The sequence below is a fragment of the Dermacentor silvarum genome, chromosome 7, assembly GCF_013339745.2.
Source record: "Dermacentor silvarum isolate Dsil-2018 chromosome 7, BIME_Dsil_1.4, whole genome shotgun sequence".
Taxonomy (NCBI): domain Eukaryota; kingdom Metazoa; phylum Arthropoda; class Arachnida; order Ixodida; family Ixodidae; genus Dermacentor; species Dermacentor silvarum.
The window spans coordinates 39,549,639-39,575,230 of NC_051160.1; the positions used below are offsets into that span (position 1 = coordinate 39,549,639).

A 25,592-nucleotide genomic window follows, 5' to 3' on the forward strand; every position below is an offset into this window, starting at 1 on the left:
CTATCCTGAATTAAGAAATGGTGTCAGATATACCTCGCTGACACGCATTCGCTGAAAGTGGGAGAGTGTATTGTCGGGTTGAATATTTCATAATTTTTCTGTGAAGCAACACTTTGCATAGCAGCAAACGACACTCCTCCAAGGCCAAGCGGCAGACGGTCATCGTCTATGAAATTATGCCTAGTATCGAAGAAGTGCCTTGTGACAGCCGTTTCAAATTTTGGCGTCACGATGAGAGCAGGGAATTGGTCACATGTGAGATACACATGGCAGAGATGCAGAGAAGCAATCAAAGAACAGACAGTGTCCATGTGCTCCATGTGTAATGTTCGCTTCTACCCCAGCAAGAACAATAACTCCTTTTTCAACCTCAACGCCATTTCAGACAGTAAAGCCGAAATTGACAGTGTTACAAAGATGAAAACTGTTTCAGAGGACAAAAACCTGTCAATATTAAGGTACGTGCCCGCGTACATAAAATTTCACCAGTGGCCGAATATGGATGATATGCCCAGTGTTGCGAATTCGCGACATACTAATTTTGAGAAATACAGCAGCCCAATGAAGTTTTCCATTGTAGTTTTCTATTGAAGGTGCAGAACTAGATAAACCACATGGTTTCATACTTTTTACTCCAGTTTAAAATAAATCCGGCATCAATAGATTAAGCAAGCACTTTCAATATATGATGAACCAAGAAGCCCGATGACATCTAAGGAGTTGATTGATCTGAATATGCTTTTGAATTGGTGTTTCAGCCTTGTTCTTGAAAACGCACCAGTTTTCTGCAATATAACTTTCATGGAAATGTAAAAAAAAGAAATTACGAAAAACCTACCGTTCTAAGTTTTTAGGCATAATCTGCTCTATTGCAGTCACAAATTTTCTTACTGCTTTGAAGGTCAGTGTATACGTCAGAGAACAGTAAAATCATTTAGGGAGTGATCTAACAAACCACGAATAGGTTGATAAGCGTGAAACAGATACCGGTTCTGTGGTGAGCGCAATCTCAAGAATATTTGCAGAAGCAGCGGCGAAGCGGCTAGGCTCTTTCACGAGCTGTGTCAAACCAAAGATAGAACAGATGTGAATAAGAGATGTACACCGCGATGAGTGGGAGTCACAGATTGTAAATCATCAGCCCAATTAGGGACAGAAATAGGCGAATCACAGAGAGAAATAATTGGCCTCACTGATATTTAGAAACCATATGGTTAGGTCAGTAAAATGATTCATCGCTTCACGTGCGTTCAGGCGGTCGATAACAAGTAGCAGATGTTTCGTCTTCGTTATTTAGGGGAACATGCAAGAGGCAATCTGCGAATGCACGAGTACATCATGAGTAATGATTTCAGAGGAAACAGCGATCAAGATACCACCGCCACATCGTCTCATTCAATCCTTTCTTTAAACAATTTTAACCTTGTCTAATGTGCACATTTCAGGATTTTAAATCAGCTGAGAAAGTCAAGTCACCCTTACAACAACAAGGTAAATCAGGCGGAGAGAGCATCACGCCTATTCATGATGGAACGGATGTTCGTGAAACGCGAAGGGTAAACAGTGTCCCGTTTACTTCGTACAGTGACACGATGCTACTTTTATGCAGCAGATGGTTTATTTTTTAGTAGATTCGATTGTGTTGCTGCATACAAATACATCACTGCCTGCAGCAGCTGAGCTACATTGCTCAAGTTCGCGAATGGTATCAGTTTGTAGACATCACACGTAGCAGGGTTTGTTCACAGAATATTTCTTGTACCTCAGATAATACTATTGAACTGTATATTTACGAAATACATTAGCTTATTTGCAGTTATTCGGGCTGCCTGAAAGATGCCTCCTTGAATCGGTGCACCGGTTCCCCTTAGTTACTTTTTTTACTCATCGATCTATCGTTTGCTTTATATAAGGAAAGCTTACCAAACTACTGGTCGACATTTCTTTAATACAAAAGAAGGTAAGCGATGCGGTCACTCGCTTTCTCCTTGGCGTAACTGCAGCGAAAAGGGCTGTGTAGGAGTTAAATGGATATTCCTTTCAGACTCAGCCGAAGTTTCTGTAGATCGTTCAAAATCACGTTATCCCTCCTCGACTCATCCTAGAAATCGTCAAACCGGGACTGTGGCGGCACATATTTCTTCTTTTTTGTGATTTTAGCAGTGATTCGTTGAATATAAGCAGCTTTCCGCTGGGTTTTAACTGCAGTAAACTGCTTTTCTATGGTTGCCAGTCTCGCATTCATACAAGTAGCGCGTTGTTCAAGTATTCTTCGTTGGCTTTCACTTCATTGAAAGTAGGTATGAGCTCTGCGTGACGTGTATTATTTCAACCGCAAAGGCGTTAATGGCATCGAAAGCCTTGTTACAGGATTTGGGAACAGGCCTAGGAGGGCCAATGCTGAGTGAGATCAACGTCACCGGACATTATAAGCAACTTTTCAATAAGTGCATGTCTGCAGAAAAACAAAGCATAACGTCTCCCCAAGGGAGGAGCAGAAAATAGTGATGGCTTGGTAGGGCTGAGTGTAAAGTGAAATCGAGTTGCCGATTCGGATGGAAAAGAATGGTTTCAGCAAAGACTGGGCCTTCATGAAATTGAACACCATCAAATGTAAGGTTATGCGTGTTTCACACAGGTCTGCGATTGCGTATATTGGTGCGTATCATATCTCAAGTCATGTACTTGAGCAAATAACTTATAGATATTTATCAGTTTATATAACTGCTAATCTTTCATGGCTGCCACAAATCCATTATATTCTTAGTAATGCTAACTGCATGTTTGGTTACTTTTCTATGGACCCTTCTTCATTAAAGCCGCTCTACAAAACCCTAATGCGATTGAAATTACAATACAGATGCTCTGCATGGAACTCAGGCCTCAAAACTCTTACTAACCAATTAGAATTGGCACAGAATAGGAGCACCTGTTATATTGTATAACTTCTCCCGCGCTGCTAGCCCAACTGCAATGAAAAGTACGTTGAACCTTCCTAATCTTTACCTTCGTAGAAAAGTCTCCTTAATGCTAACCTTTCACAAGATTTATTACCACAATTATTAGTTAAAAGGGGATCTTCTTTCTGAGCCATCATTCATATCACTTCGTACAGGATAACACCATAAGGTACGCATTCTATACTGCCGGACTAATGCGTATACCTTTAACTCTTTTCTGCCAAAGCCTGCTAGCGATTGGAACCATCTTCTCACCTCTGTTGCGTTTATTTAAAACTACCGCTTAAAACTATGCGTTTGCCCAATGTGCCTCGTACTTATTTGCATTTCGCCTAAGCTAGCGCTTTTTCGTTACTCTATACCATATTGCTTTCTTTTTGCTGAATTATGACTTTACTTTTTTTATTCCACTCCCTTCTGTAACGCCCCCTGGGCTTTGCGGGTATTGTAATAAATAAATAAATAATGACTAGGCACTTACTTGCGCATTAGTAACTGTCGCCCTCACTGGCGTATTTACGTAGCCACCACTGAGGGATGCATGCGTTCATGCCGTTGGATTGATGAAAGGAAGGTCGGACGATATAATTCTGCTTACGAGCGACGATCCCAAAACGAGTAGGGCATGCCTCTTTGATGTATTAAAGCCAACTCTTCCGAATGTTTTGTAACAGTTACGAATTTATTCACGTTTTATGATTTTACAAATGTTTGATCAAAATGTACAACTAACCTTTTTTTTGCAGAAATGTTTTGTTCGGAGATCCCCAGCCCTTCATATGACAGATTTTAATGTAGAATGAAAGAACTAAAAAATGAGTACTTGGTTCGAACGAGATTACACAAACAAGTCACGGAAATAGTAACTGTTAAGTACAATTGATGTGCTTCTTTGTCACTCATCACTGCAAAGCTTGTGCAACGTTTATGTTAGAATTTGTGGCGCGTCGAAAGTTGGATCACCTTTATTAGAGTGTGTATGTATCGCGGAAGAAACCTGTGCTCATGGCAAGCTTTGAAAAAATCGCCCCGGAATTTGAAGAAGTTTAAAGCTCACAGTTTCACAGGTATGTGTATGAAGCCAGGCAATCGGTCGGGGAAGGCCTAACGGCTACGCCGCATGCAGATGAATAACGAGGATTGGCAAGCAGCTAGTTGATGCGAAACCAGACCAATCACTAAGGTTTTACGCAGTACAAGGCCCATGCGCCACCTCTCGGGCTCGTGCAAACACTCTGTGAAACGGTGACAAACATGACGGCACATGAACGTTTTAGAGAGCCGTAATAGGGTGCAATGCTGAATAATACAATGAATTTAATGGTCCGCTAAAGATATACGCTTTCGGAGTTCAGTACCACCTTCTAATCGCCAACTTTAATGCTACGACGTGATATGCTTGCTAAAAATAAAAATATTTTCCCAGCTCTGTGACAGTTGTCTAGCCTAGCAGAGTAAAAACAAGATTTGCAGCAAGAAAGAACATTGCTAATACCTTGTCCTCATCGTACCATCGCAGAAAGCGACATCTCATGTCACCATTTATTTCTTAATATAAACAAAGAGAGCATGCTGAAAACATGAATTCTGATTAAAGCGGGTGGTTTGGGCTGGCGACAGGACTGCCATGTTGTTACGAAAGCAGGGGGTTTATCTATGGCATTCAGGGCTATGAGACACACGTGCGTATTGACCGTAATGTATCACGTACCAAGGAAGCGAGTCACGTATCATTAAAACGTAAACACAATAATATAGTAACATCAGTAAATAACAAATATCCTTTTCGTAACTAATCTCACAGTCTAAAGGTATCGTAAGAAACTAAGTTCTCCGCGCTTGTAGTTTATAAACGTCCGCAAACTCAGCATACAGAGCGGTATTACTCATTAAATGGCCTCCGATTTTTACGATCCCACGCCCAAATGTGCTGAAATCGGACGAGGCCCGGCCACCTACACGGCTGAACCATACCCTCGTTCTCATCAATGTTTGGGGTCCAGTAAGTAAGGGCACTGCATGTCATTGCAAGAGTCGTTTGTGACATCAGCATCTCACGTGCTGAGATATTTTAATTTCACCACTTCATCAAAAAACTGAACGGCAACTTGTGGAGAATTATGTTCGCTTGTACATGCAAATATGACTATAGGTGCTGTGAAACACACTGCCATTTAAAGCAAAACAAATGTTAGCAGTGCTCTTTTAATGGTTCTGTTATCTCCATGACAGATGATGTTAGGTCTTGCCGGCGGGTGCATATATTGGAACTGTCCTGTGCAGTCATTGAGTCGGTGTGGTGGAGTCAGTGATTACTTCTGATTTTGAAATCGGGTAATTTCAATTCTTTCGAAGATGAGTGTTGTACACGCTAGTAAAGTTTGGCTACACTAATTTCGGGAATTTAAAATAATGTAGTTTGTACAGTTGGAATTTGCAGGAACTGCAATGCCAACGAATTTATGTGGTTGAGACATCACTGTTATATTTTGACAACTATACTACGACAGGGAAAGCATTGTTGTTATCAGTCTCTGAAAAACATATCAGCTGCAGAAAGATAAAATCTAGTCAGCGAAAGATTTATCTGAGACCTCAAAATTTGTTAATTGGCTACATCTAAATAGTGAGTTTCCATTTGAAAAATGAGCTTTGCATTCATGGCATCATGTGAAGCTAACCAAAAACAAGCATTTATGTTGTGTAAGTCCTTCGAGACGTATGTGAAAGGGAAGGCATAACGGCAACATTACGGCAAATTGTTTTGGGCATCGAAGTGAACGTCTGGTAATTGACATAAGGTGTATGGCTAAACAAAATTTATGTTTTTTATGAAGTGAGTCTCACGCTTTTCATGTTCGACAAAAGCAAATGCAAAATATACGTCGAATTGGGCGCAACAATTTAATAGCAACATGCGCCACACTCAACTTACTGTTTTCATGTAGAGTCTCAACTATTCCAATGTTAACCATTGCCGTCTTGTGGAACAGATAAAAAATATGCGAGATTGCTACTAGAACATTCAAATTGACTGTGTGTCAAGATCCTCATATATAATCATTTTTTGCGATACGGCACTGGCGGCTGATTGTGCGGCATGACTGCACAGGAAAAACATTATCTAGAGGAGGGGGAGTAAATTTTAATGAAGTGAAAGAAGGAGAGGTCGGCCTGGACGGCGTGTCTCTAGCCTGCTACTCCTCACTGGGGTAAGGGGAAGTGGTAGATACAGGGAGAGGTAGGTGGCAGGTGATTATGATGTCGTACAATAAGCTACTATTTACACACGTTGTCCAATACGCGGTTGTGCACTTTTCACAAACTACACGCAGGAGCAGTGTTGTCCACACATAACGTCATGGCGCAAACACATTTCGCACTTTCTTCACTTCTCAAGTCCTGACTTCACAGGTCCTAGAGACGACCGTCTAAGCCCGTCTCACACGTATAGTTCAAAGGTGATCTTATGGTGTGCTGGGCATAATCAACTCTTCTCCACGCGCCTAAAACCTTTGCTTCCGAGAAGGGGCGGGTGTCCAAACAGTCAACACTACGCTTTAGTGTCCTTCGCTTGGCCGCATATTGAGGGCGCACGCAAAATATGTGGTCTATTGTCTCGGGAGTGTCACACACGCTTCAATCAGGGTGCCGTTCTCGTCCAATCTTGTGAAGGTATTTGCGAGTGCATTCCACACCAAGTCGTAATCGATGGATTAGTATTTCCTGGCCTCGCCGCTTTCGAAGTGGAAGTCGGAATCGCAAACCGGCGTCAAGTCTATGGAGGCGCTCTTGCCGATGTTCGGGGTTGTCCCACTGTCGCGCCATAGAAGTTTTGATGGAGTTGTGCAGCAAGGCGTTGGTGTCATAACTATCTAGGTTTTTTCTGCGGAATGTGGTCCCACATGGTACCAGGGGACACCGTTCGAAACAATATTCAAAAATCACATCACGGGCAACCATGGTGGGATGCGAAAGCATCGCGGGGGGTGCGCATCGACTTCGGCTTCCCTGGCCCGAAGTGCGGGGTCCGCTTGCCGACGCTGACATTTACGTTCGGCTTCCCTAGCCTTCCTCTGCTCCGCGGCGGTGGCGCTACCGCTGCAACTAGCGCCGATGTTGACGTTGTTCTTGGCGTTTCGCACATCGTTGCACAGAGAGAGAATGACGGAAGCACAGCGAACGCGCGCTTTATACTGCGCCGCGACACTTGCGCCGCCTACCGGCGTACCCTGAGAGAGAGAGAGAGAGATTTATATGCAATAATTTGCTGCGCCGCACCTGTGGCGGAGAGGGGGAGATTGAGGAGGAGAGCGCACACCTGCTTAGGAGAGGAGAATGAGGGAGAGCTGCGCATGCGCAGTATGGGTGCGGACGCCGCAGAACGGACACTGCCCCGAGCATAAGATGCTCTCGCATCTAAAACACAGTTATCAGTGCATGTATTACCCAAAGTATCTAGTATCCGAACAGAGTTCCGGATAACCGTTGAGCATTATAAATGCTCACACTGCCACACATTTTTGTTTGTGTATTTTAAAAGTAAACATTTCCAATATGTGAAACGCGGTTTCACGTATTTTTTGATTTCATGTGTAACGTCATTCCATTACGTAAGTTGACGATATTTGCAATTTATTTTTCGGTCGTGTAGGAACCTAACTGGAAGGAGAATAAGAGCGCAGGTATGTCATGAACAGACCAGCCTCCTTGATCTATACACCAAGAGGAAACGCCTGGCAGTGCCCAAAGGCGAATAAGGGGGGGGGGGGGTTCATACCGTTCACGTTATATGCTGTTTTGACGAGAGATGCAGCACAGAATGGTCTTAGGGAGGCCTATCATTCTACTTCTTTTACAAGGTACAAGGTTACACAAACACTCGAATTTTTTTTTTCGTGCTGCATGCAGTACGGAACTAGACTAAACAGGCACGAGCGGCAGACCATTCCAGTTTGTCTGGTATAGGCCCATTCTTCGCGGAACTGCAAGGAAGTTGCGTAATTGGGAATTAAGAAGTTTGATTTTCAAGATTTGAAGGTTTCTTGGGCGGCCCCGAGGTATACATAATTTTTAGTTCATCGCTGATTTCCGTTGAAGTGCAATATTAAATGACGCTCACAAAGATTAATGTTTCGTAAGTTCTCTCATAGGACGCAGATTTAGTCACATTAGGGAATAAATGAGCAGTGAGTAAGCACGTGGCTGATTAGTGCTCAATTTCTAGGCACATACGTCAATAACACAAGAATTCAAACAGAAGAAAAACGTGGCAAGTCATCAATAATTAGACTGTATGAGCCAGCCTTAATGCCTTGCATATAAAAGCACCATGGGAAACTCAAGAATGCTGCGTAAATTTAACGGGACCAAGTCGGCCAACGCTTTATCCGCGATGAACGTTTCGTATACAATTTTTATTGGGCTGAGTGTTGCTTTCGTGCACGGTAAGTTTGGTATGTTGAATGTAGCGTCATCATAAGTTAAAGAAAGTGAAAAAAGGTGACAAATATGTTAGCGTGAGCTACTTCTTCCGGATGTGCATGTACTAAAAGAAAAAAATTAAGTACTATACCTAAATCACTTTGACTATTTGAAACATCATGAATGGGGAATAGCCATTTGCCGAATTCGGTGGTCGGGTCGCTTGTAGCAGGGTATCATAGTGTAGAACATAGAGCACGCTGAGCGGCATTTTGTATCGAATAATTGTCCCCGTGAGCGTGCACGCACATCTGATCTTTTCTTGCTCTTTTTTTGCAAATAATTTGTGTAATTTGACAGTTAATTGCAGTTAAGAAAATCGGATAGGCTGTTTTGTTGACAAAGCCTCAGTAGGCTACACGAAAAATCTTGGGTGTTCTGCTGTGGTATGTGGGTATTAGGGTGGAGAATTGACCCAACCAATCACATGACTGACATGTGTTCACGGATTACAAAGCTTTCATCCTTACCTTATAATACTGCTAGGCAGGGTCTTACGATGTAATCTTGCATTCGTGATTTTTCCTTCTTTGTAGTGTTCTCGCCTGGTCAAAGATGGTGCACGGCCGTTCGAATCCCTCAGTCATGCTGCCTGAGTCTTCTTCGGTCTTTTTCGCGCCATTCCTTGACCCTACGGGTCGAACGCAGGGCCACCATTGCAGGGCAAACTACAAAATTTTGCAACAATTTGCACACTCGTATTTCTTATTACTCCTTATGAGCCCAGGTTTCAGTTTATTTCATTCTACCTATAATGGATGAGTTATCTTTCACAAACGCGATCGCTCCCGCTTGGGTCGAAAAACGCACAGCCGCGCTATGTCACTCGGGAAGCCGAGCGAGAGACTAAATTTAGCCCTGATTGTGGAATGCGTGGATCGAAAACAGCTCCATCTATGCACGTGACTAATGCGTGATCAAGTAGTGGCTTGTTTTTCTTCGCATCGATACCAAATTAAAGCGCGTTGAATGGTGGTTGCAAAGTGATTCGGCGATAATAGAAATATACGTTTTCAGTCATTCAGTTCTAGCAAGCGACCGCCTACGCTCATCTAACTTATAGACGTTTCATGTCAAAGATATAAGTTCGGTAAGATCACCATCGTTCTCGATGTTAGCATTAAAAGCTTTATTAATCAGAGAACAATAGTCCACAAGGCGTACACCAGGATATAATGCAGAACCGGATACCTATTGCCATATGGCTGTAATTTAATATATACGGAGGCATCATTTTTAAGTTTAGCGGAAATTAAAAAAAATGGCTTGGGCCGATAGCACAATTATTGTTACTGGTCTGGAATATTTGAAGCAGCGGCCATTACCAACAAAAGTCAATACAAATATTGCAATTATTAACAGGAGTTGACTAATTACTTTCTTAAGTATTACCTTTTCGGCACATATTGCAATTTACGAATCGTATCCAGTGAATTCGCAAGATGTGTTCACTTGAAATTAATTTCCTGTATAAAACCATTTCTAGGTACAATTTCCCAAAGTGTGGGCGGAATACGTGGGCGTTCAAGTTACATTTGTGCTTGAATGCACCAGAGAGCGTTTTCCTGATAATGTAAGCGGAAAAGTGCATTTTTACGTTATGTATGTGTTTCAATTTCTGATTTATGTCCGCATTTCCGAATCATTCAGCATTAGACTAGAATTATATAATCTGTAGCAGGCAATTTCTTTTTAATTTCCATGAAACTTCATATTTTACAATAGACACGTCGAGGCGCTAGTCTTGTAGGTGTTCTGCATATATATTGTCACAGTATGTAATGTGGAAAGAAGAGGACATGGTTGGTGCCCTTGGAGACGACGAACAAGATTCTGGTTTTTCGCTTCTCTACGCAGCCATTAAAACCCATCTGTAAATACTAGTACGCTTCTTCCTTCCCGTAACATTATTGGTGGAGGCGCTGGGTAGACGCGTGAACTGCTGAACTATGCGGCAGCTCTTCGCTTCTTCAAAGCGGCGACATTCGTTAATGATCTCATTGACTGTCGTGATATTCTTATACACGAGAAGGTTAAACACGTTGTCCGCTATGCCTTTTAGAACGTGACTGACCTCCTCTGCCTCTGTCATGTTTTTATCCGCCTTGCGGCAAAGAGCCAAGACGTCCGGGATGTACGCCACGTAAGATTCAGTGGACGTCTGTGCACGGGTCCCAAGGTCCTTCTGAGCAGTATTTTGGCGGCCGATGGGCTTGCCGAACAAACCCCAAAGCTTCTGTTTGCACTGCTCCCAACTTGTAATCTCTTCTTCATGTGTCCCGAACCAGACCCGTGGCGTTTTTTTTTTAGATATTATATTATGTTGGCCAGCATAAGCGTGTTATCCCACCTGTTTGGGCGCAGACCCGTTCGTAATTTACCAACCAGTCATCGACGTCAAGGTTGTCATCCCAGAAGACATGCCAGGGTCGCGGGGCTGGGATAGGAAAACCGTCGGTGGCGTCGACGGGGCCGCGGTTGAAGACTCCCCTCCCGTCGGATGACATGGCGGCCAGGTTACGTCCGCTGCGGAGCTCCGTCTTGCGCAAGTGACTACCCAGCACTTTCACCAATACCTCAAGTACTTCCTCGAGCGATGTCGCATGCCACGTTATCACCGTCCCGCGAGTGCCATATTTCAGCTCTATCTGTTGTAATATCTTCTACCAGTGCTCGTTCTCCGCCTTTTGCATTTGCCCCACCTGACAACATTGCAACGATGATGGCGCCGGACCTCGACCTCCAATCCACCGTAGAGCTCCGTGACCTCCTCGAGTGCTACGCGGACATTTTCGACCTGAACGATCGCTCTTTGGGTCAAACTACGGTTGTGAAACATCGTATAAATACCGGCGATGCGGCGCCTGTTCGCCGACGCCCGTACAGGGTGTCGCCCTCTGAGCGCCAAGTTATCCAGAGCGAAGTTGATAAAATGCTTGCCAAAGGGATTATGAACACTCTTCCAGCCCGTGGACTTCCCCTGTTGTTCTCGTCAAAAATAATGACAACAGCTGGCGATTCTGCGTGTACTATCGTCATATTAACCAGATCACCAAGAAGGATGTCTACCCGCTTACACAGATCGACGATGCTCGGGATTGTCTCCACGGTGCCACTTATTCTTCATCAATAGACCTTCGCTTCGGATATTGGCAAATTGCCGTGTATGAAATGGACCGTGAGAAGACCGCATTCGTTACACCTGAAGGCCTATCAGTTTATATCAGTTTAGGGTAATGCCTTGCGGCTTGCGCAAGCCCCGGCGACCTTTGTACGTATGATGGACATGCTCTTGCGTGGAATGAAATGGTCCGTCTGCTTGTGCTACTTCGATGACGTAATCATATTCTCTCCAACTTTTGCGGCCCATCTTGAACGACTTTCATCTGTGCTTTCTGTTTTTTGCGCCACTGGGCTGCAGCTCAACTCGTCCAAGTGCCACTTCGGTCACCGCCAAATTACCATGCTCGCACATCTCGCCGATTCGTCAGGCATTCACCCCGACCCCGCTAAAGTTCGTGCAGTGCAGAATTTCCCTGTACCAATATGTGCCAAAGATGTTCGCCGCTTTATCGCTCTTTGCTCTTACTTCCGCTGGTTTGTGAAAAATGTCGCGCATGTTGTTCGTCCCTTGACTGACCTCCTCAAGAAACACGTTCCTTTCTGCTTGGGCTCTGAACAAGCGACTTCTTTCTCCAGCCTCATCCCGCTACTCACCACACCTCGTGTTCTCGCCCATTTTGACGCCTCCGCTCTGACTGAAATTCCCACTGACGCCAGTGGATACGGCATCGGCGCAATTTTAGCCCAACGCCACCGTGGGCACAACCGCGCTATCGCCTACGCCAGCCGCCTCGTCTCCCCATCCGAGCGCAATTATTCAATCACTGAACGGGAATGTCTCGCCCTCATTGGGGCTGTGGGCAAGTTTCGACCCTATATATATGGTCGACCATTCACGGTTACAACCGGTCACCACGCCTTTTGTTGGCTTTCTTCCCTCAAGGATCCCACCGGATGCTCCGGTCGCTGGGCCCTACGCCTTCAGGAATACACATACACAGTGGTCTACAAGTCAGGTCGTTTACATCAGGACGCCGACTGCCTGTCTCGTCACCCCGTCCATGCGCCGAAAGAGTTTGTGGATGCCGCACCGATCGGCGTTCTCTCCCTTTCCGCCCTGAAAGACATTGGGGCTGAACAACGACGCGATGAATCGATACGGCACCTTATCGAACGCCTGCTCTCTGACCCGTCAGATCCATCCCTTCACATGTTCGTGCTACAAAATGACACCCTGTATCGCCGCAACATGCACCCAGACGGGCCCGAGCTTCTAATAGTCATTCTGCCTCGTCTTCAGCAGACTGTACTTCAGCAACTGCACGACGTTCCCACTGTTGGACACCTTGGGGTCTCTCGGACCTATGACCGAATTCGGCGACGATTTTTCTAGCCCCGTCTCAACCGCTCCGTCTGTCGCTATGTCGCCGCGTGTGAGTCGTGTCAACGCTGAAAACGACCAGCTGTACATCCTGCTGGTCTGCTGCAGCCTCTGGATATACCGACAGATCCTTTTTTCGCGTTGGCGTGGATCTTCTCGGACCATTCCCTATATCAAACGACGGAATTAAGTGGATTGCCATCGCTACGGACTATACCACCCGCTGTGCCATTGAGAGCCCTTCCCACCAGTTGCGCTACAGACGTCGGTGACTTGTTGCTTCACGACGTTATCTTACACCACGGCGCACTTCGTCAACTTCTCAGCGATCACGGACGATACTTTCTTGCCAAAGCCATCGACGACTTACTTGGATCCTACTAAACACAAGCTTACTACAGCCTAACATCCTCAAACTAACGGTCTTACTGAACGCCTTAACCGGACAATAACTGACATTCTCGCGATGTATGTTTCCTCCGATCATCGCGACAGGGACACTGCTCTACCTTTTTTCACGTTTGCGTACAATTCCTCGCGCCACGACACAGCCGGCTATTCGCCCTTCTTCCTTTTATATGGTCGGGAACCGACCTTGCTCTTCGAGACTCTTCTTTCGACCGCACTGGAGTTGCCGACAGAGTCCACTGAGTGATGTCATAACCACAGCGACCCAAGCACGCCAGATTGCCCGTATTCGTATCTCTGCTTCACAGACACGTCAGAAGTGCCATTACGATCAGTGCCACCACGACGTCGAATACGAAGCAGGTGCTCATGTGGTAGTTTGGTCTCCATCTCGACGTGTCAGTCTGTCGGAGAAACTCCTCTCGCTGCCCTTATCGCATCCTCCGCCAGGTGACGCCTGTCCCATATGAAGTGTCTCCACTGGATGCTACCGTGCCTTCACCTCTATCTTACACCATCCATGTCAGCCGCCTCAAACCGTTCCTTTCTGGAATTAGTGAGTCGCACCGGTAAAGTGCTTCTTCCGACGGGGTTAATGTCACAGTATGTAATGTGGAAAGAAGAGGACATGGTTGGTGCCCTGGGAGACGACAAAGAAGATTCTGGCGATTCGCTTCTCTAAGCAGCCATTAAAACCCATCTCTAAATACTAGTACGCTTCTTCCTTGCCGTAACATTACACATGTATATATCAAATGAAGCGCATTAACTAAACGTTATGTTTCACATTCTCCCGGCAAGAATAGTCTGAGGACACCGTGATCGAAGTAGGCCTATCAGTATCGAGCAATACTGATTTTCTTATTCTGTCCGAGAGTGATGGGTAAAATAGGCCGCCACGCCTCCATACATGTTGCATTTCGCTTTGCGGTACTGGAAAACCATTGTTTTCTTTCGTCACCAAAATCAAGAATGTAAGTTCAATGGCAGTCATTTGTCAGTATGACAACCATCTTAAATTTATTTTGTCTACCAATTCAATAAGGTAAGTATTTTAAAGTACTTTTCTCTCTTGAGTACAGCTTTTCTTTGACATCCCTATGTAGTAAGAGCTTTTGAAGGCCGCTTGTGTGCGCTGATTCTACAGTTTATTTCGTAACCAAGCAACCAAGGAACGATTTGCTGGTATCTAGCACTTTGCAGCAGTACTCGTCACTCTATTTTAGGTTCAAAGATAAGCTACCATAAATACAACGAGACCAGCGCAATATAACATATGCGGCAGCATTTACAATCATGCGTGCTTTGAAACAGTACGCCAAATTGTCTGACGAAAACAACTGATAATGCATTTAGTTTCCTGAGTGAGCCCTCGTGAAGGGCAAGGGAAGTAGTGTTTCTTCCACTTTGAAGAAAAGCTGCTATTGTCATTACAAGTATTGGACAGCACAAACATATACACATACAGATAAGTTCAAATGCGATCTATAAATACAGACGCGGAAACCCCTACGCGCGCGTATCTCCGGAATCGAATATCGCTGCATGCTGTGAATTGAATATGATGTGCCATTTGATAATATAGGTGTATATGCAATGCAACAGCATGCTGTTAAATTAAGTGGATTATAATAATATGGCCATAGGTCGATATCGATCAGGATGAAGGAGCCGCAAATTATTGAAAATTTTCCGGTAGAACACATTTCACGATTACTCTCAACGTTAATTATAATTAGCATCCAAGCCATGCAGTGACACATCGTATTGCTGCATACTCCTTTCTTTAAAAACCGTACTGGTCATTCCAACTTTCTCATTACTTGGGCGTTCCCACCATTTTCACGAACCTGACACTTATGTTGGAATCTGTAATAAGCGCGGTTGTCTTTGATGTTTGCGCATATCGAAAACGTAGCTGTTACGTAAACCGCAACGCTAATAACGGTGATATTTATACATAAAGTCGCAAATGGCATTTATATTTGCGTACTTCACTGTAGACTGTAGACTTTCAAAATTTTCTGTTGCCGAGATCTACACTTCTGTGTAGCTCAGTTCTACTGGCTCAGTGCGCGCTCAAGCAGCACAAGTAGGGCCAGAGGCAACATGCACAAGTGCACGCTCAAATCCCAGTTTGTTAACATAATTTTTTTTTACATATTTGGCTGCTTCTGTTTCCAAAGTCTTCAGTTCTTATCTATTACAGTGCATTGTCTGTTCAGGTGCATACTCAATTTGTGGCAATTGCCAAGTATCGGCACCTACTTAGTAGACCATACTTACTGACCCAGATTACCTACCGTGGCACATGCGCGGTGGCACGCAAGCTGTTGTCCTTCTTTTATATTTGGATACCTGCCCATTCTGCAGCATTGACCAAGGATAGCCACGGACCTAGTGGCATAAGTCGTCATTCGATAACGATTACAGAGTAACACAGCAAAGCGAGATAACTATTTTAACTATAGACGCGGTGTCCCACTGTCTCTGCTTCTATTCGGGAAGCCGAACTGAGTGAAACAGCGGTTTCAGTGTCCAGCGGGGCTGAGGTCCTAGAACGCGTTCTTCCTGCTGGAGACTTGAGCCGCGCTAGATGCGTGGCGCTGCTGATGGCACATAAGCTCGGTGATGAAGATGACGTTACACTATTCTAGAAAGGACAAGTGCGTTAAAGGTAAAGTAACTGCGGTGCCCTGCGACGTTTACCGTAGGTACGGAATGGTTGCTCTTATGTGACGGCTGTAGATGTGGCGTTTGCAGTAACTTCGATTTGTTCTTGTGCACTAACATGAATGCTGGATAGCTCTGCAGGCCACATATACCTTAGTGGAGCCACAATGGATAGACAAACTCTCAATTTACAATTGCACGTGCCATTCGATCTGCCCATGAAGGAGAAACAGCTGAGCGTTCTTGATGAGGCCTTCCAGGCTCGTACTTCAAGCACCCGGAATTTTGAAGAATGCGTTATACCTTTCCTTAGCTTTGTAATACGTTATCTTTGGTAGGTTGCTTGCAAGGAGGTGCGTTTTCTGGGTCACCTTTGCTTGAGAGGCACAAGCGGATCGCATTTGGAATAACAAGTAGCTGGCTAGCGTTGTGGACGCCGATGAAGGCCAAGTAAAGTTGTTTGCCCTATGTTTTGCCACAGGGAGCTACACCAACTGAGGTATTGCATGTGTCCACGACGCTATTATTGGTGTCTGAGAGTTTGCAAAGAATGGAAGGTGTAAGGCATAAGCGGTATGGTCAAATTGAAGCCGCTGCATGAGCAGGCCTATGATATTGCAAGGATGTGTAACCAAGCCAAGCTGTTGTCACATAAGCAATTAATGTACAGTCTAATTAGGTGATTAGTTCTCTACTCTTGTTTCTCTTTCGCCTCCGCTCTGTTCAACCATTTTCATGAAGGATATTTCAGACATAATAAATATTGCACGAATAAATATGATTGTGCCATATCTTAATGCATAATCTTCCTCGGAGCTTTTGTCGGAAAGTTTGCAGAAAACGACGAGAAGTGGTCTCAAATTGAAACTGTGAACTTAACATCAAATGGAACGAGATCTCTTGGGGCATCATGTTAATTACGTTCAGCATTAAAGAATACCAAAATGATGACATGGAAGATTCGCATAAGTATCGTTATATGTTATCGCTCATTGGAGAACCAATCTGGTAATTTATTTGCTAATTTGCAGGTTACGCACCAAAAGGCGAAGGCTACGGGGATGAAAAGAAAGTAGCAGGTGATACTTAAATTCTTACTCTTTGCAATGTTTCTGTTTGACAAAATGTTTTCTTCTCTTATAAAAAAAAACAAGCATCGCAGAAACAATACTCGCATGAGGGTTACCTTTGCTGAAACCATGCAATTTGTACAAAATACTGAAAAACATAATAATTTGTTTCCTAAATCGACAGGATAAACATCTCATCAATTATCGCTTTTAGATTGATCCACTATGAGCCGAGTAGTTCTACAGATCAGCAGCTTCATTTTAAAAATAATTTTATTTCTTTGTCGATGTAACACACTGTGGTATTGCACTAATGGAGTTGGGTTACAAGGTGTGTCATACACCGTACTACAAAAGTACCGAAACAAAATGTGGTAGGCTGATGGGCACGGTCATCGTGATGAAACTGTAGAAAAAGATAAAGCAAAAAAGTCACATGCCAGCGCGGCAAACGCGGCACAGTCACAGTGTAAGCTGGTGGAGCCGCTCAAGAGTAGCTCCAATTTCGGCACCACACACAACAGGGTCTTCGCGGCAAAGTCTATTCGCCTCGTTTTGACGAGAACGATCTGAACTGTCCGCCCGGCGTCGACAGCGAGCAGCGGGTTGTAACGCTCTCTGTACAGCAGTCTGCTGAGCCCGATCATGCCTGGTTGTAGCCGCGCACGTAGCTCTACGATTCGCTTCTTCAGGAGGGGTTAGTACTTTTCGAGGAAAAGCAATAACGTGTACTGAAGAGCTATCCAGAATACGTGGCACGCATCTCACATCGCTAGACCCGTGGCACGGTACGTTGTTGTTGTTGCTGCTGCTGCTGATGATGATGATGATAATGACGATTGTTTATTGGAATCTTCAAAACGGATTGTTGACAAATAGTCACCTAGCCTACTTGAGTTAACCAAGTCCAGTTACATGCAGCATGCAACTGCTATATGCAACTTACATGTCGGGCACGCTGCCTTTGCAGGCGCCTTAACGTGATGGTGCCACCATACTGGCGGAGGCTCGGGATCGCGTTGATTGCGCGCCTCGTCTGAATCGCATCTCATCGTCTGCGCCTGCGCGCCTGCCTAGCCTAATTGATAGGACATTTTTCCGCTACGTGATAGCAAGTGCTTGTGCGGCTATATGGTAAAGTATCTGACTCCCGCGCGGTAGGCCTGGGTTCAATCCTGGCGGGAACCAGGTACTTTTTATTTCGCATTTCCGGCGATAGCAGTTACGGTCACCGGACAATGGCTGCAGAGGCGGCGGCAGCGGACACCATCGCGAAGCGAAACGGCTATTGGAATGAGCCTATAAGAGCTTACGCTGTAAAAGGAGGAGCTTAACCTTTGCAACGCTATATACGCAGTTGTGCGCTTTCTACAAATGGATTCATCACGGCAGATTTGCTCAAAACTACGCGTCTTTTTTATTTATCTGAATCTTGTGCTTTCACTCTGGCAACCTGAATGTCTGCAGCGCCATCTTACTAAAAAAGCATTAATTAGACACGAAAACAAGCAGCACGGTAACGACTACGGCAGCGCTTGTTAGAAAGCGCTGCCGAGTGATTTCGCCGCTGAAAGGCTTCAACGAGACAACGCCCGCGGTTGAGAACAAATGGAGACTGACATTTAGCTGAGCCGACCCACAACCGAAAGGGACTAAGGCTAAGGAAGAAGATCGCTGCACTTCTAAGCAATATCAAGGCTCATTCGATTCACCTGCACTTTCTGAACGAGGCGCTGCACTTCGCTATTCGTTTCATCCGGTGAGCATGATGACATCTGACGGGCTTTCTTTTTCGAAAATTGGGGAATGAATTAAAGCGGCGCCGGAGGCCCCGCCAATCAATCCGGTGGCTCCACCCAGGTCGGGGCCGGTAGGCAGAGTCCTTCGGCGATGGCCCGGGCCCTCTGGACAGCATTGAGCTGGGCGATGAGCTCCGTGCTTCTGAGCGCTGAGTCCCAGGAGGGCACGGACTTTCCTGACCACTTCAAAGCAATATCAAGGCCCATTCGATTCATCTGCACTTTCTGAACGAGGCGCTGCACTTCGCTTTTGTTTCACACGGTCAGCATGATGACATCTGACGGGCTTTCTATTTCAAAAATGCAAACTGATTTATGTTGTAGGGACTTTATCATACATCCTGACATTATCTCAGGCATGGATATTTTCTCTGGTGTGTATGTTTGTAACGGTGTGTAATTCTCGCTAGACAGCATAGCTGCAATACTTTATCCCTGTGCATTTGCATTAAGCCTTCCCATTGTAAAGCCTCGTGTCGCTGTATTTGTGTAATAAATAAGCAATAATAATAATCTGTACCTCGCCATTCGTTTCATTGAGTGCAAGCTTCGCGCACGAGGTGATCACAGCATTCGCTCCAATATCCTAGGAGATAGTGCGGCGTTCGGGTAGCAGGTGAGGTGGGTCTTCTGCACTGGCACGGAACTGCGCAATGAACTGGTGGGAACAAGTTCACGAAATTCACGGTTCAGGGAGAATCGAGTGGACTTTATGTTCGGCTTGCCTTGCTATAGTCATGATGATGAACGCTCAAATGGAATAAACAAACGCCTAGTAGGGATAAACACAGTGGTGTTGTTTGCACAAGGGCTTCCTTTCAAATATAATTTAAATGCAAAGTACATATGCAGTCCTATCACGCTCATATGTAAGCAAAGATGACATACGCGCATCTTGAGCATGATATCGTCGTGATGTGATGAGCTCGATATGATGAGCAGATGAATTTAGAAACAACAGTACCTAACTGGTTTGCTTCTGCCTTTTATACTGTATGTGAAACACAGTCGGCCATAATAGTTTGCGGGACACGCTCTTTGCCAAAAAAGCTGAATTCTCATGAAACCTGTAGCAGCCTTTACGGCCTACAGCAAATTGAAAATGCCATGCCTTATCAAACCATAAATTCACATTTATTGTGGTATTGCGTCCAGTCAACTTTTGTCGTCGGCTGTACTTCAGCGTCTGTCGTCAAACAGACCGATCCTCTGCGTTCGTGTAGTAATGTTTTGTGAACTTTACAAAAATATGATTACAAGATAATGTAATGTGAGTAATCTAGGTTTCTTGGGCGGCACCTGGGTAGTTTAACAAAATGCCCGAGTGCTTGGGGTACGTCATTTTGATACGAGCTATTCATGAAACCTGTCATCCATTTCGTTTTGCAATTACGTTGCCTTGCGTAATAGGAAGTTATTGTGAACTACGTGCGGGCTTATCGAGCTAGTTGCGTCCCGCGAATATGTCAGCGCACCACCAGACGATTTCAATTACATAATGCCACAGTGCGGCCCTAGAATGCATATTTCAAGATCATTAAGTGTGTTACGAGTGATCATCGAAGTACTAGTTGCCCCTTCATCAGACAACATCCTTCTGCTCTAAAACGAATTATTCTTCATTCACTCGTTAATTCTAGCAATTATTATAAGATTTTCTTTTTGTCATGAAGCATATTTGTTCAAGATAATGCGTTATTTTTTAGCAGCTAGTATCAGTATTTACTAAATATACACCATGTAATTCCCTCAGGAGGGCGTCGTTGTGATTTCCTGACAACAAGCACGAAATGCAGCCACTTTTCCGGTTGGTACTACAACTCAACTGATAGGACTTGCCGTGAAACGGAATATGAAAGCTGTGGAGGTCCCTGTAATCGATTTAGCAGCTGTGAAGACTGCATGAAACACTGTTGCAGTAAGTGCATTATTTCATTTGTACGAATGTCACAATATGCGAATCACTTTGGTGCTATTGCCTTGCATTTTTTCTAAAGAATGTGTCGCTGCAAGTGCCTGCAATGTGTCCCTGCAATGTGTTCTTTTCACTTTCCAGTCACATTCATATTCCTAATGATAGAATGTGAAAGAATTTTTCCGCTACTAAGAACCAAACACACGTTTACTTAGAAGAACTTTCTGTGGGCCTAGTTGGTGCATACTTGACAAACTTCTTTAAGCGCAAACAAAAGACAAGGCACAAAAAGAGAGGTGAAACACAGGACAGGTGCCTGTCCTGTGCTTCACCTCTCTTTTTGCGCCTGTCCTGTGTTTCAGCTCTCTTTTTGTGCCTTGTCTTTTGTTTGCGCTTAAACACGTTTACTTAGATTTAGGGGCAAGGGAAATATCCCCGAAGGGTCCAAATTATTCTGCAGTTCCCCACTAGGCGTGCCTCATAATGAGATCGTTGCTTCGTCCCGTAAAACACCAGAATGTATCTTTGTTATCCATATGAAGAGAATGACCTCGAAAACAAAACAAGGAAGGGTAAGGGACTTGTCTATTACTAGAGTGTGCTAGATTGGGGGAGTGGGTCCAACGAGGGCTCTGCGCTGAGGCATATTTTATGGAAAATCCAGTTGGCGTCACCGTCACTTTCTTCCGAATTAGCGGCCCCGCTCGCCTGGCCGGACGCTTGTCGTGTCGGAGACCCTACCGCAGCTGCATGGAGCTTTGACAGGCGGATACTCGGTGGCGGTAACACTGAGATTATTCCCCACCGATCTATTGTAAATAAAATGGAAAAAGAGCGGCGGAAAGAACGCAAACGACGCAACAACGACGGTGCGTCGAGCAAACGACAGCTACTCAGCCCGCGAGCTCGCCTCAGCCAATGAGCGCTGTCGAAAGAGCCGGAGCCAACGTTTATTGGCCGGAGATTCAGAAGAAGGCGACGGCAGCGCCGCCACATTTTCCGTGTTTTTGCTTCGCCCTCGCCGCTTGCTAAGGCGTCCGCTGGACCCACTCCCCCATTCTAGTACGCTCTACTATTACTAACAGAGTTGTGGAAACAAGTGCTCAGTTTCCTATAAGCTTAGTATTTACAATGAAAGGAAAAATAAATTAAAATAGAAGAAAGGCTATTTTGCCGATAGTACTGGCTTCTACTATCGCTATAGTACTGACGACAGTAGTGGGTCATTTGCCAAACCGGGGTGGACCATTTTTCCATGCAAAGCCTCTGCTGCACCTCCACCTTCCGTATGCTGTATGCGCCGTATGATGTATCTGTGAGTGAAAGCGCATGATGTTAGTCGACGATCGTGGTCCAACATGACGCACGCAAAGGAGGAAAGCTGGAGGGGCCGAAAGGCCCGGGCGGACGGGAGGGAGGGGGCCGGCGTTGTACTTCGGCAGAAACTGCGGTTTGCGCGGCTGCGCCCGAGGGGAGCCGTCGATAACGGCTGAATCTTAGGCACGCGAGGGAGGAAAGCGGGGAGGCAGGGCGCTGTCTTCCGTCGCGCGTAGGGTCTCGGTGGGAAGGGAGGAAGGGGGTGGGTGTTGTATTCCGGTGGCAACTACGTTTTCCGGCGTCATTCGCGCCCTATCTTGAAATCAATCTGCAGAGCGTAGGTGCGCCGACCGCTCATACCTTCGTGCGTGCTGTGTTCTCGCAGCTCAGTTTGCCTTGAAGCGATAGACAGCACGAAGTTCGCTTCCCTAGCTGCTGCTGTCGCGCTTCCTCATGCCTGCGTTTCGACAGTGAGTGTCCGCGGTCATCGAGCGTAATGTGTTCATGTTGGCCTGTGCGCGCTGACACCACGCTGACACCAAGCAAATGTTTCCAAGTTTATACGACCACTAAAGCTAATATGATTCCTTCGTGTAGCAGTTTACCAGTTTGCTATCGCAGTCACTGACTCGCATTTCGGGCGTGACTGCGGCTTGTTTGTATTGCCTTTTTTGCATCAGGTGTGAGAGAATGCTCAGAAGCGTTACAGGAGCGTATCGGAAAGCATCGAAAGCATCGTGTCCAAGCGAGATTGTATTGAGTCGCTTACGTGTTACATACGCCTTATGCTTCACGACCCATTTCATACTGCTACACGCGTGTGGTATTTGGTTGTTTGAACGAGGCGCGCGGGCGCCTAGACGAAGAAGACGAACTGCTCTGGGCTCTCGAGCTATCGGCTGATCTGGCCAGCGCTGCATCTATCATTTGTAAATATACTTGTAAATAGTCTCCTGTACTTAATCCTTCGTTCGCGTAACATTTTGGTGGAGCGTGCCGTTCCCCGTCCTCGCCACGGAGCTCCGCAGTGGCCGCACCGTCCAGCTTTCCGCCATGGCTCCCGGTGACACCTCGTCTGCTGCTGCTACTGCAACTCTAACCACAACGTACGTCACGGTAGCCACTCCCCGCGATCCTGGCATCTTCTCCGGCCAAGATAATGTCGACGTTGATGACTGGCTACGCATGTATGAGCTTGTTAGCCGCAACAACCACTGGGACCCTACCATAATGCTAGCTAATGTCCTCTTCTACTTGGGCGGAACACCTCGTGTCTGGTTCCGGACACACGAGGAGGAGATCTCTAGCTGGGACGCTTTCAAGGAGAAGCTCCGCGACCTCTTTGGAAATCCGACCGGTCGGCAGCAGGCTGCAAGGAAAGAGCTTGCTACTCGAGTGCAGTCTTCCACTGAATCGTATGTCTCGTACATACAAGACGTGCTAGCTCTTTGCCGGAAAGTCGACGAGAACATGGTCGAAGTTGACAAGGTTGGCCACGTTCTCAAAGGGATCGCGGACGATGCGTTCAACTTGTTGATCTTCAACAATGTGTCTACCATCGACGTCATTGTCAAGGAATGCCGCCGCTTTGAGCTCGCCAAAAGCCGCCGCGTCATTCCACAATTCTCCCGGCTCCCTAACACAGCTGCGACGTCGTCCTGCGTCGCCCTTACCGCTTCGCCCCCCTCCAATGAGACCGTCACGCGTATTGTTCGCCGTGAGATCGAGGCTGCCAGTCCTGCCACGTTCCATCCGCGCCCACTTGACCCCACCATTGACCAACCAGCCCCAGCGATCTCCCTCATTCAGGAGGTTGTGCGGCAAGAGTTTGCCAACCTCGGTTTTCCTGCTGCCTGCTCCATGTCCCGACCTGACGCCCGACTGGTGCCGACAGCTGCGCCTCGCAGCGATCTGTATTCCAGATACCGCAACCCTACAGAATGGAGACTCCGGACGACAAGCCCATTTGCTTTCGTTGCCACCGCATTGGCCACGTCGCTCGCCACTGCCGCACCTCCTGGTCATCGCCATATTCGAGCTACTTTTCGCCGTCTCCTCGCCCATATGCCGACCCTCGCCGCTACTCGCCTCGCCGTATGCCTTCGAGCTCTCACGTATCCGTCGATGACAGTCGTCCCACTCGCTCGCCGTCACCTCAGCGCCGTCGGTCCCCGTCACACCAGCCACGTCGCTATTCGTCGCCGACCCATTATGGACCCTCCCGGACGGAAAACTAGGCCATGCAGCTCTTGGAGGTAGTGCTGCATCACGTTCGTCCTGTCCAAATCCTCTGTTGACGCTCCTCACGAACACGAACCTAATTGAAGTAGATGTAGATGGTGTCCCGTTGACGGCGTTGATTGATACTGGAGACGAAGTGTCTATAATGAGCGCTAACCTATGCCGTCGATTCAAAAAAGTTCTTACGCCTGCCGTCACTCGAGCCGTACGCGTCGCCAATGCCGCCACTGTTGCCGTCTGTGGTATGTGCACTGCTCGCGTAGGAATTGCTGGCCGCCAAGTTCCCGTCCTGTTCTTCGTGCTGACCAGTTGCCCTCATGACCTAATCTTCGGGCTCGACTTTCTGACGACGCATTCTGCCCTCATCGACTGTTCCACCGGTACGCTGTGCCTCGAGCTTCCTCTTGTTTCCGACGTTCGCCCCGAACAACCGCACACCCTAGCGTTTGTTCGGTTACCTCCAAAAGCCCTAACCTTCGTCGAATTGGCCTCAACGGCAACCATGCCTGATGGCGACTATGTCGTCGCCCCTATTCGTGATGTCCACCTGGCGCGCGACATCTCTGTGCCACACTCCGTCGTTACTCTTGCCGCTAATCGGATGTGTCTCCCCGTTGTCAATTTTGGCTTGACGAAGCAAGTGTTACCTGAAGGCATAGCGGTGGCCACGCTCCGGTCAGTGACAGACGACCACGTCACTGCTTTTGCAGCCGACGCGTCTCCAGATCCTCCTGATTACCCGCAGGATGCCTTGAACCCTCGACGGCCCATTACGTCCCATGGTCGCTCCGGACCTCGCCCCTGGCCAAGCAGCCGCCCTATATCGCCTTTTGCTCTCCTATCGCGACATATTTGACACTGACAATCGCCCACTTGGTCAGACGTCCCTTGTTAAGCATCGAATAAACACTGGTGATGCTGTTCCCATTCATCGCCGACCGTATCGCGTGTCCACGGCAGAGCGGCAAGTTATTCAGCAGGAAGTCAACAAGATGCTCGCCAAAGGCATTGTTGAGCCCTCGTCGAGCCCTTGGGCGTCGCCGGTGGTGCGCGTCAAAAAGAAAGATGGCACGTGGCGTTTCTGTGTTGATTACCGCCACCTAAACCGAATCACTAAAAGGACGTTTACCCGTTACCACGAATTGACGACGCTCTTGATTGTCTTCACGGTGCCAAATACTTTTTGTCCATTGACCTTCGATCTGGTTATTGGCAGATTTCCGTCGATGAGCAAGACCAAGAAAAGACCGCTTTCGTCAATCCAGATGGCCTCTACCAATT

General features: G+C 46.4%; 1 long non-coding RNA gene across 1 annotated transcript; it reads left to right on the plus strand.

The window, feature by feature from the left end:
* Positions 1 to 8,295: 8,295 nt before the first annotated feature.
* Positions 8,296 to 20,753, plus strand: LOC125946573 (uncharacterized). The gene is made up of 3 exons (XR_007467669.1): positions 8,296 to 8,407; positions 17,001 to 17,048; positions 20,592 to 20,753. It is a non-coding gene; the product is annotated as an uncharacterized LOC125946573 (long non-coding RNA).
* Positions 20,754 to 25,592: the final 4,839 nt, after the last annotated feature.